General features: G+C 39.8%; 6 non-coding genes across 6 annotated transcripts; 4 read left to right on the top strand and 2 right to left on the bottom strand.

Moving 5' to 3' along the window:
- Positions 1-2595: 2595 nt before the first annotated feature.
- Positions 2596-2667, top strand: TRNAM-CAU. The gene has a single exon. It is a non-coding gene; the product is annotated as a tRNA-Met (tRNA).
- Positions 2668-3858: 1191 nt separating this feature from the next.
- TRNAQ-CUG lies at positions 3859-3930 on the top strand. The gene has a single exon. It is a non-coding gene; the product is annotated as a tRNA-Gln (tRNA).
- A 609-nt stretch (positions 3931-4539) lies between these two features.
- On the bottom strand, positions 4540-4611 carry TRNAQ-CUG. Its single transcript has one exon. It is a non-coding gene; the product is annotated as a tRNA-Gln (tRNA).
- Positions 4612-5410: 799 nt separating this feature from the next.
- Positions 5411-5482, top strand: TRNAM-CAU. Its single transcript has one exon. It is a non-coding gene; the product is annotated as a tRNA-Met (tRNA).
- Positions 5483-6072: 590 nt separating this feature from the next.
- TRNAQ-UUG lies at positions 6073-6144 on the top strand. Its single transcript has one exon. It is a non-coding gene; the product is annotated as a tRNA-Gln (tRNA).
- A 1004-nt stretch (positions 6145-7148) lies between these two features.
- Positions 7149-7220, bottom strand: TRNAQ-CUG. The gene has a single exon. It is a non-coding gene; the product is annotated as a tRNA-Gln (tRNA).
- Positions 7221-11685: the final 4465 nt, after the last annotated feature.

Genomic DNA, 11685 nt, shown 5'->3' with positions numbered 1-11685 from the left:
CATCTGCTCCCCCTTTCCCTCACACTTTCATTCAGCAGCTGTCCTTCCTCTCCCCGACACTTCCAATCAGTGTCTGTTTCCCTCTCTCTACCCCTTCCATCTACTGTTCACCCTCTATCTCGCCCCTTCCATTCACTGCCCTCTGTGCTCTTTCTATCCAGTGTGTACCCAATCTCTCTCTCTCTTCCATATGGCATCTTCCCTCTTTCTATGCTCCTTCCATAAACTATCTATCCCGTGCCCCTTCTCTCCTTTGTACATGATTGATTTCAACTCTGTCACCTCTCCGTTTTTCTCTCTCTATCACCACCCCCTCCCCTATGCTCTGGCATCTCTCTCTTCTCCTTTCTTTCCTTCCCACCTCACGATCTGGCATCATCCCTTCCATGATTCCCAGCATCTCTCTCCTTTCCTTTTCTTCCATCTCTCCCTCCCCCTCCATGCTCTGACATCTCCTACTTCCTTTCCCCCTTCCTTTTCCCTTGATCTGGCATACCTTCCTCCTTCCCTCCATGCCCTGGCGTCTCTTCTTCTCTCCAAGCCCTGGCATCTCCTTTCATTCCCTCCAGTTGGGTACAGCAACACTCACCCCAATTCTCTCCCCCTCTGCTCCCTTTCCTCCTTCTGTCACCCAAGGTGTCCTGAACTTCATCGGGCAGCAGCAGCATTCACAATTCACTGCTGTTGCCAGCTTCAGGCCTTCCTCTCTGTTGGGTCCTGTCTTCATGAAAACAGGAAGTAGGCAGGACCTGGCAGAGAGGAAGGCCTGAAGCCGGTAACAGCAGCGAATTGTAAAAGCTGCTGCTGTCCGAAGAAGGTAATGGCGCCAGGCCTTGGAGCACCGAGGCAGATCGCTTCTCCCCCCCCTCCCAGCCGAATCCCCGCTGACCCTCCTATCTCTCCCTCCCCCCCCCAAGTGAACCTTTCCGACCCTCCCAGCAAGAGCAGCAAACCTCCCTCCAGTAGCATCGGCTGCTTCGTGGCTTTCTCCTGCCGGTGAAGCTGTTGACATCATCAGTGACGCGGCAGAGGGAGGAGAAAGCCGTGAAGCAGCCGAAGCTACTGGAAGGAGGTTTGCTGCTCTCGCTGGGAGGGTAGGAGCGTGATAGGGACTGGGCCGGCTGTGCACCCCCTCTAAGGCCCGCCCCACTTGGTACGCCACTGTGCTACACCTTGGGTTTTGGTCAGGTACTAGTGACCTGGATTGGTCACATTGAGAACGGGCTACTGGGCTTGAAGGACCATTGGTCTGACCCAGGAAGGCTATTCTTATGTTCTTATATTCCTCTTGTGCAAATAAAAACAGATCTACTACTACTACTACGTTTTATATTACCCTTACTACTATTACTACATCTACTCTCTCATTATCTGTGAGAAAAATCAACAGTACCAGGCTTTATAGTGAATATAAATGTTAATTATCTGACCTTCATGCACCCCCTGAAACCCATCCATGGACCCCCAGGTTAAGAACCCCTGCTTTAAAGGATGCATGCCTTTCATAGAATAGCACATGCCCATTTCTGAGAGTGATTTATAGAATTCCCCCTAACTGCTTAGTGTGCCTTGGTAAAAGGGCCCAAAGGAAACTCAGCTGTAAGATGCATAGAATAACAGGTGTACCTGAGCAGTAGTGGTTCCACCCAACTGGTACTTGCTTCCTTTTTCCCACTGCAGCTGGAAGGGAAGGTAGTCCAGGTGAACATTTTAAGAGCAGGTGAATGAGGCTTAAAAGTGCTCTTCAGAGGAGCTGGTGTGTTTTAGATCACCTGAATACTTCAGGGATCAGAAGCAGGCTGCCAAAACATAAACTGGTTTCCTTTGCAGACACTGAATGAACCGAGAAGGGAGTTAAGAGTTAATGCAACACAATGACTAATTTTGTGCACTTTATTATGACGGTATTAGACAACAGCATTTCGATTTCCTCCCTGTTTGCCCCTTCAAGCGGAAAATTGATTTTTGCAAAATGGTAAGAAAACTGTAGGTTTTCAACGTATTTATAAGCAGATTTCTTATTACTCTCGGTTGCAAATTCTCCTGTTGAAAAAGGTAGGCTGACCTCGCCGCCGCTTGCAATCATTCCAGCTAATTAATTTATGGAGCTTATTCCAAAATAGCGTACCCCTTTTTCGGTGAGAAAGGAGAAGCCATTTCTTTACTGAATTATAAGATATAAAAAGCGCAGGGAGGAACCACCTTGCACCTCTACACAGCCCGGCGCACGGCTGAAGACGAACGCCAGGGGGAGCACACGCACCTCCCGGCTCCCTTCTCGCTCTTGCGGTGGAGAATTCACCAGTCGAGCAGAGAAAGGGATAATGGTAACGGTGGGAGGGGGCTCAGCGCGTTCCTCTCTGACTGCTCGTCTGAGGGGCCGCTGTTTGGTTTTCTCTTGCTTTGGTCGAGGGGGTGCCGGAGGGGCTGGGTATATGTCGCTGTTGGAGTAGCGCGAGCCTGCTCCATCACTCTCCCCACACCACAAAGGCGCGAGCTACTTGGCATTTAGGAAACAGTAGTTAAGGAAGCACGTGATAGCATGCAGAATGAAAGATAGCACACATAAGAAAATGATAGCACCAAACGAACGTGAGCAGAGTGGCGCAGCGGAAGCGTGCTGGGCCCATAACCCAGAGGTCGATGGATCGAAACCATCCTCTGCTATTTTTTTTTTTTTTTTTTTGTTTAATAGCTGGCTTATTATTTTATTTGTATACTTAACCATTACTACCTTTTAACAGGCAACTTAGATGAGGTATTTGTTTTTGTAGCTATGCAGTTAAATTTTGTGAACACAAAGGCGTTCTCTAATGCTTTATAGAGAACTAGCTTAGTGTAGGTTATCCTAGGGTCTGTTCAGAATTCCTCCCAGTGGACTAGATCCAATAAATGGTGCTGAAAAAAATAGGGCAGAAGAAAATTGCTTAGACCCAATCACCACACTGAACTTTGGCTGCAAGAATTTACACCAGCTAAATATCTGGTGTAAATCCTGGTATGTAAGTTAGGCGCAGATACCCCAGATTCGATAACACTGCAAGAATGGCCAAGATTTTTTTTTAGCACAATTTTATAAAATAAGAGTACAGCCAGATGTGCATGCAACGCCCGATCAAGGCCAATAAATGCTAATAATTGGTTGTTAGCATTCAGTTATGAGGCCTAATTGGCTCATTAAATAATTCAGAAGCATGCACAAATTTCGGCACACATTTTGAGCACCATATGTATAATCTGAGTATATGGACTAGATTTAGTAAAGGGGGCTGGGAAAATGACACCAAGGAAAGTTGGCATAGAGTGCTATTCAATAAACTATGCTCCAAGTTGCACCCCATTTGTAGAATAACAGAACCAATTCCTGCACCGAGCTGCGGGCATGAGGATTTATACCAACACTTGGTGGAAAAAATCCTGGTGTGCAAGTTAGGTGCAGAATATGCTCTGGCCATGTTCCCTTTTGGGTTGTGCACCATGATTTTTGTATGCACAATTATACAGAATAGAGCACAGCCAAGATGCATGCACAACTTCTTGAGGCCGATTAATGTCAATAATTGATTGTTAGCATTCACTTATTGGTGTTAGTGTGGTTATTAAACAACTGATATGCATGCACTTTTCAGGATCGAGTACAAATTTTGGCATGCATCTTTGAGCACCATATGCATGAGTATGTTATGCTACTTGATGCAAAAGCCTGTCTAAAGTACTACAGAGCTCCTAGTGCTCTGATATTCTGTTCAAAAGCTGAGGGAGAAGCTTAATAGTTATTCAAACAGGAAGGTGCTTCCTTGGCATGTAAAAAAATCTACACCCACACCACTTCTAATAACAAGTGCAAAGTTATGGAAAGGTTCCATGGTGTAATGGTTAGCACTCTGGACTCTGAATCCAGCGATCCGAGTTCAAATCTCGGTGGAACCTGTAGGTTTTGTTTATTTATTACATTTAAAAACAAAACAGACGAATCATATCCACTTAGTTATGTTGTAGCCATGGTCACAGCAAAAATAAGGTACTTCCCTTAATAAACTTTTCATTGTTCTGATGTTTTGTCATTGTAATAAAAATGTTTACACTCTACCCAAGGGGACTATCTGTGATATAAAGTGCTTATACATTCACTGAACAACAGGTAACTAACTAGATGAAAGGAGGAAAAGACCTCAGAAATCCATGGGTCTATCCTATATTTATATTGATCAAATTCAATCATAAACTTTTTTTGTAGATCAATAAAGGTCATTACTATCTACCTAAAGCACCAGAAGTTCATATCCCTGCTGCTCAGCAGCTTAATAATGTTTATGGTTATTAAAATACTACAGAAGTTTAACTCTGGAAAGCTAGTTATTGATTTGGTGAGTTAACCTAATAAAAAGATATACTGTACATCTTGATGGTACCCAAAAATTGATATCAAAGATTATATAGTTTAGTATATCCAATCTATCCATCCATACCAAATACCTTAAACTCTAGTTCCTGTAATCCAGGCTTTCTTGAATTCATCTTCCTCAAAAACATGAGCTGAGGTTCTACTGAGATTTGAACTCAGATCGCTGGATTCAGAGTCCAGAGTGCTAACCATTACACCATAGAACCTTTCTGTTTTTAGTCTGTTAAATTTTTTTTACAACTATTTAAACATGGAGTAAATAATTGGTGATTAAATATTTAGAATTAATCTGTGAAGGATATTTGTTTTTAAAAAAGCTTATCTATGAAGTATTCTCTAAAATTTATTGTATTACATATTTATATGTATACTATCCTTCAGATTTCTGTGTGTATGACTAAATTTATCAGGGAACCAAGTAATAGATGACAAACATTCAAAAGGGAGGAAAACGTCAAATCTCTTAGAGATGGAAGTGGAATCTCAATCTTATATATTTACCATGATCACAACACATTCTATACTTTTAATAAACATAACTTACTTTCTATTTTATACACACATGGGTACACTGGAAACATTATATTGTTGGGCAGACTGGATGGATGGATGGAATAAAACTCAATACTAAGTAAGAAAACTGCTTACAGGCAAAAATATTTAATGCCAAAGCTGATGGGGCACTATGCATTTCATTATTATATGTAACAACATCTATTAACAGACCAAGCTGATAGCAATCCTTGAAAATATAGTTTAAGCAACCCAATAACTTTTAATATATCTTTTGTTAAAGCTAGTGACCCAGCATATTTTTTTATCCTTGAGCAAAACCTTTTTTAAGAATATATAGGCAGATATCAGTCATTCCTCCCTTCCCCTCATTTTCTTTCAGACACCTTCACATTGCTATAATTTACTTCAAGAAAGTATCATGATAAAAATGCAAACAAGTAAGGGCTGGAATACCAAGAAAAAAACTGAATAAGGCTATTTGATACAGGAAGCAGAGTGGCGCAGCGGAAGCGTGCTGGGCCCATAACCCAGAGGTCGATGGATCGAAACCATCCTCTGCTATAAGGAATATTTTGTTGTTCCTGTTTTCAAATATTTAAATAGTTTACTAGTTTTATTACCATTTTGTTTTTAATTGTTATGCTTTGGTTAAACATTTTGAATCTGGGATTTTCTTTTAGGCCTAACTCATAATTATTTTGAAAAAACACAATTTGCTGTGCTCTGAAATTCTTTATCTTTTGTTGTTACGATGTTGTTATATTTTTTCTTCTGCTTTAACAATTATGCCTTTTTAAAATGGCTTCTAATCTGCATATTTATAGCTCACATTAAAGCACAGTTAAATTTGGAGTTTTGTCCAGCTTGTATGTGACCTAAACACGTTTATCTTGTAAGTATCTGCTAGAGTGAAGGAAAATGTATATACAGTGATGAAACATGCCTGTTTCCTCTTACTCAGCCTAATAGCTATTATGTTTTGGGAAAAGTAAGTATACATTAATACAAAATATGCTGGAGTCTAAATACAAATTGTATCATTAATTATATCATAAATCTAAATAATATTCTGACATAATTTATATACAGTATATATAAAATAACCTATAGAGGGTGTATTATAGTTAAGTAGAGTATCTTGTTTTTCAGATGGTTCCATGGTGTAATGGTTAGCACTCTGGACTTTGAATCCAGCGATCCGAGTTCAAATCTCGGTGGAACCTCATTTACATTTTTAGCTATTTTTCCTTTAGAAAATTATAGATGTCATATTGATTTCACTATTTCATATAAACTAAATGTTTAAAAGATATCTGCTGTACTCCATCTGATACGTTTTTTTTCTAATGAAAAATAAACATTTCATATTTATTTTGTTATTTCATATAAAACTAATATGATTCCAAAACGCTTGTAGTTCTGTAAAATTGTTATATATTGCTGAATATAAGCCAATATTAAATATATGATTGTCTATTTTTGCTAAAAAATAGTGCTTCAAGCTTCTTTTGCCACTTATTTGTTGCTAGGTTGGTACTTAACTTCTTTATATATATATTGAAAGTGTTGCTTATTGATTGAGTTGACTGTGCTTTTTAAAATGATATGCCATAGAATTATAATAAAAACGATGTATAATATGTTCTGTGGGAGTCTTCAGACATCCTTTTCCGGGAAGGAAATGAGAAAGGTAGGAATGTACTGGTTTTTCTTACTGGGTTGGTGTGCTTACCTGCACCGCTGACTCGAGGAAGGATGTTTAGCACTAGGAAAGGGCAAAGTTTTAACACTATGTTTTTCCATTACAGTCTTATATACTAAAAACTCTGCTCAGCTGATATGAACCTTTCACACTTAACAGAATGTTTTGGACGAATGAATCATTAACATACTTTCTGTTTTACTCAATCTAGTTATAAAGTAAGTGGCCATCTCCATCCTTCCCCCTTACACTAATTGATGAGTTCAAAGCAAAAAATAAAAATGCAGATGGAAACAAACATTTTTATTAATAGTAAAGATGGCATCAGAAAAGCGCCCGGTAACATCTATACACAACTCCTTTTATGCACCAGGAACACCTTTTATGCACCAGGAACAAATTCGAAGATGTTCAAAAATACCTTTCCAGTGGTTAAAAACACACAGAGGGCAACACTTATCATCTTGGAAATATTTCCACTGTTGAAATTAGATTAAATAAAAATATTTGACGTGCTAAAATGAAAGGTTCCACCGAGATTTGAACTCGGATCGCTGGATTCAGAGTCCAGAGTGCTAACCATTACACCATGGAACCCTTATACTATTATGCTTGCTGCATGAGAATCTATGACAGCTAAATTATTCTAAATCTGTTTATAATTAAAATTATTGGATTTTGTGAGGGGAAATAATGTTTTTTTAACTTTTCACAGAGCAACAACATACATTTACAGGATTTCTTTTAGAACAGCGGGACACTGCAGGGTTAATTCTACTTCTAAGCATTTTAAGATTAAAATGTTCCAGATCGTAGGACCCATAGGAAAGGAATAATGAACTATTTGACTACTGAAAAAGGTCAAAGGAATGTTGCACACAAAAAAATTAAATGCAGTCTTAAAGAATGGCAATATTTGTCCTATGCAACTGTATTGTTTACAATTAAGATGTTAATAGTGAATTTACAAAGAACAAACTGAAAATTGGTTTGTCTACTGCACATTGTTTTGGGAAGATGTTATACAAATTTTAATTAATAAAATAAATAATACAGCAACAGTTTATACAAGTGCATGCTCATTTTATTGTGCTGTGTTTTTCATCCTTCTCTTAAGTTATCCACTGTTCCAAACTCAGATGGCAATAGCACTTAAGTGGTGGTCAGTAGAAACTGCACATGCTGGGAACCACGTCTACATCTTGTAATATAATGTAATATTCCTTACAACTCCAACCATGAAAAATTTCCTCTTACCTAACCATTTTTGCAGCCCACCATTTTAGGTTTTCTGTCCTGGCCATCTTAACTTAAAGCCTAGGATTTGATTGTGTTTTGTCTTTAATTGTAAGCTTCACATTCTAGATACTCTCTTAGGTGTTACTCTGCATATTACAATAAATCAAGTGAGCTGTGAGGATGCTAGAGCTGTTCCACAGAAACTGCTGACACAAATAGGAAAGGGTAACGCTTTCACTACTGTTTATTTTTATGTTATAAACCGGTTTGGTTGGTTGTTTGGGGGGGGGGGGGGGGTCAGGTCAGGCATACACAATCTGTCCAAAAGTAAAGATTAATGTTTTCCCTTTACACCAGGCAACATTAATCTAAGGAAGCAATACAGAGCCAAAGCCCACCAAGTCCTTGGTGTGGAAGGAACAGGTTCTGAAATTGTTTTACAGCTTTCTACTAACGCTAGCCCTGACTTATTGAAAATTTGAGAGCAATCTGGCCCAAGCTCCAGCTCCTCTCTCTTACCCAGAATGGTTTCCCCCTGTTTTCAGCTAAAGGATAGTACTCTTTTCCAACCCCCCTATGCCAAGCTCTAGCCCAGCATCCTCTTCCTTCTTCAATCTTATCAACATTCTCTCCAGCCAACCCCAGCATTCTATCTCCTAACCTTACCACATCCTGTTTCCCTCCTCTGGCCCATGCCATGTACTAGCTTCCAATCACACAGGCTGCTGCTCCCTCTTATCTTATTAAAAAAAACCCCAATTGTTGGCCTTGTGGCTCACCTAGCCTTTAAATGTCTGCACATGACGTCTAGAATCTGCAGTGACTGCTATCACAAGTATGCAGGTTTATACTGTATGTATATAGTTTCCTACATTTCACTGAACGTATTCACCAGTTCACAGCCTCTCGCCACGGTGTCAGGACCTATAAAAACTGCAGCTGGAATTGGAAGCGTCTTAAAAGGTCATTATACAGAGACTTATGACACGATTTGAAGCTGATTAATGGAAAAAGAACTTTCAAACTCATTTTATCTTCAAGAAACTTTATTGGCATTGTAATTTATACACATTCTCAAAGTGATATATCATATGTGAAGGAGATCATGGACACCTGACTCATGTGTTTTGCCTCTTTTAACAGTTCCACAAGGCTGTAAAGTAGGGATCTCAAAGTTCAATTTTCAAGTCCCAAAAGCAGGTTGTTTGAAAAGATCACATGAATCTATCAGTTATTCTAAAACATAAGCCAGCTTTGGAGATCTTGGTCTAGTTTGTTGGCTCTTTGGCAGAAGTGGAGATTTGACAGGATACAGGAACACTTGTGAACATTTGCCATAGGAAGAGTGCTAGTCACTCGCAGTCCTTGAGGGACCCCATGAGTCAAAGTCAGGCTATACCTAAGAAATATGTAAGGGAGATTTGCCTGCAACTGTCTCATATACATATTGATTGGGGATATCTCATAAACTTGGCCAGCCAGCAGCCCTCAAGGATCAACAGCGAATACTGCTGCCTTAAAAAGTTTGCAATTTTGATTACTTTTCATTAAAATTCTCAGACATCCCTTTTTGCATTCTAAGAGTCCAAAATATTTAAAGTAGAGTAACCATAAGATTAAAAAGCACAGTTACTTACCATAACAGGTGTTATTTGGGGACAGCAGGCAGATATTCTCACATATGGGGCGACATCATCCATGGAGCCCGGTACAGACAGTATGAAAAGTGGACTGTCACTAAGTTTTAAGAAACTTCACAACTGCCTTCCCGCCTGATGAGGCTGACGGTACCTGTTCCATAAGCCAGCTAAGAAGCCAACCAGGGGAGGAGGGTGGGATATGAGAATATCTGCCTGCTGTCCCCAGCTATATATATATATATATATATAAAAAGGGCAGGAAAGCATTGCCGACAGGAGTCCAGTCAAAAAGAGACTTCTTCACTCTGCAGAAAATGAAGAACTGAGGTCCACGAGCCTCATCAGGCAGGAAGGCAGTCGCACATTCACAGTGCAGAGTCATGAAGTTTCTTAAAACTTAAAGCGACATTCCACTTTTCATACTGTCCATACCAGGCTCTGTGGATGACATCACCCCATATGTGAGGATATGCTGCCTGCTTATCCTAGAAGACAGGCTACGTTTCATGGGGCATTGTACTACTATAACTGATGGAGAACAGTGAAGGTAATCAACTTTCACAGGCAGAGCTCTAGCCAGATGTGCCGGTGGTGGGGAATTACAACCCTGAAAGCTCAGGGGAGGGGTGGCTTTGACATTATCTTCAGTTCTATTAAAAACTAAGCAATAGCTTGTCCAAGCAGTATGCACTTGGACCTGCCAGTCCAGGGATTTAGATTCTGTGCACATTGTGGCATAAATACACAAGAAATGCCATAGGAAGGTATTTTTGTCAATTAGGGTTTTCTTTCAGGGGGGAGGAGAGGGAAGGGGAGTAGAAAATAGCATGAAGTTAAACTAGATTGTAAAGCTGTTTTCTTCAAACTTTGTTAAGATGCTCTGCATAAAGTGGTACCTTCAGCACACTTTCCTTTTTCTCCAGAAATATTAATGGTAAAGCTTTGCCCTTTCAGACATGAGCACTTTTCTTCCCTAGTAACACAAAATTAAAAACAGCAGATAGTGGGAGCTGAACTGAATGCCAAGTAGGACACCATTCAGAGCCCTCACAGTACATCTGTTTATAGCATAAAATTACAAAATATACAGCATTAAAATAAATGGTTACATTCTGCATTAAAAAAAGACAAATGAAGTGCCAGCTGCTGCATTCTCTAAAAAGAATATTGGAAAAGGGGACCTTAAGATGGTTACTATACTTTTGAACCCCCCCCCCTGCCCTGCCCTGCCCCGCACACACACAACTTTACTAAGGATAGATGAAATGAACTGGATCAGTAAAACAACATTCTCTTCTAAAGGGACAGTGATCAAGTTCAGGGTTCAAGATGACAATTAGGGCTAGTCAGATGGCAAGCAGATTTTTAAATAGGCACCTCTGTATCTTTGTAAAATTGTCAGAAAAGCAACCAAAGTCATGACTAAGGAAGCCATGTACATTTATACCTCGTCAGCCAATGTAGATATTCACTGTACAGTACATCTGAACACAGAAGTACTCAGGTTATTATAGAACTTTAAGTCCTATGGAACTTTATAAGTCTAAATGTTTTGAAAATGAGCCCCATAGTATAGTTAGAATGTGACCAAACCGCACATCTGCCAATGTTTTGCTCACAATCCACCTTGGAAGATACTTACATCCAATATACATAAAAAGTAAACACATTAGTTTATATGCTCAGAAAAGCCTTTATAAAAATTACACATAGGCTTTAGAGTACAGCTGCACAATTCCAGCCCTGAAGGACAACCAGCAGGTCTGGATTTCAGGATAAAGAAATGAGATCATTGCCATAATTTGGTTAACCATCTACAAATCGGGAATATTAATTTTTGTTACCCTGAAAACCAGACCTTACCCTAGCCCTCAAACCCCCCTCTTTTACGAACGCATAGCGCAGGTTTTAGCGCCGGTAAGGGCTCATAGAATTCCTATCAGCTTCAGAGCAGTTACCGTCTCTGCCGGCACTAAAACCCACGCCAGGTCTGGGACAGATACCAGGCACATTTCTACACAGCTGGCCTTTAGACCAAGTTAAATTTGCACAATGTTAAATAGTAAACCAATCAAGACTTGTACAATGAGGATTTTAAATAAGTCCCTGCGTTAGTAAACGCATGCATTTTGTGTTGGAAATATGATGTGATCACAAGCTTTTCATTCCATGGAAGGAATTAA

This window comes from Geotrypetes seraphini, chromosome 10 (assembly GCF_902459505.1).
Source record: "Geotrypetes seraphini chromosome 10, aGeoSer1.1, whole genome shotgun sequence".
Lineage (NCBI taxonomy): Eukaryota > Metazoa > Chordata > Amphibia > Gymnophiona > Dermophiidae > Geotrypetes > Geotrypetes seraphini.
This window is presented reverse-complemented; position numbering and strand designations above follow the sequence as displayed.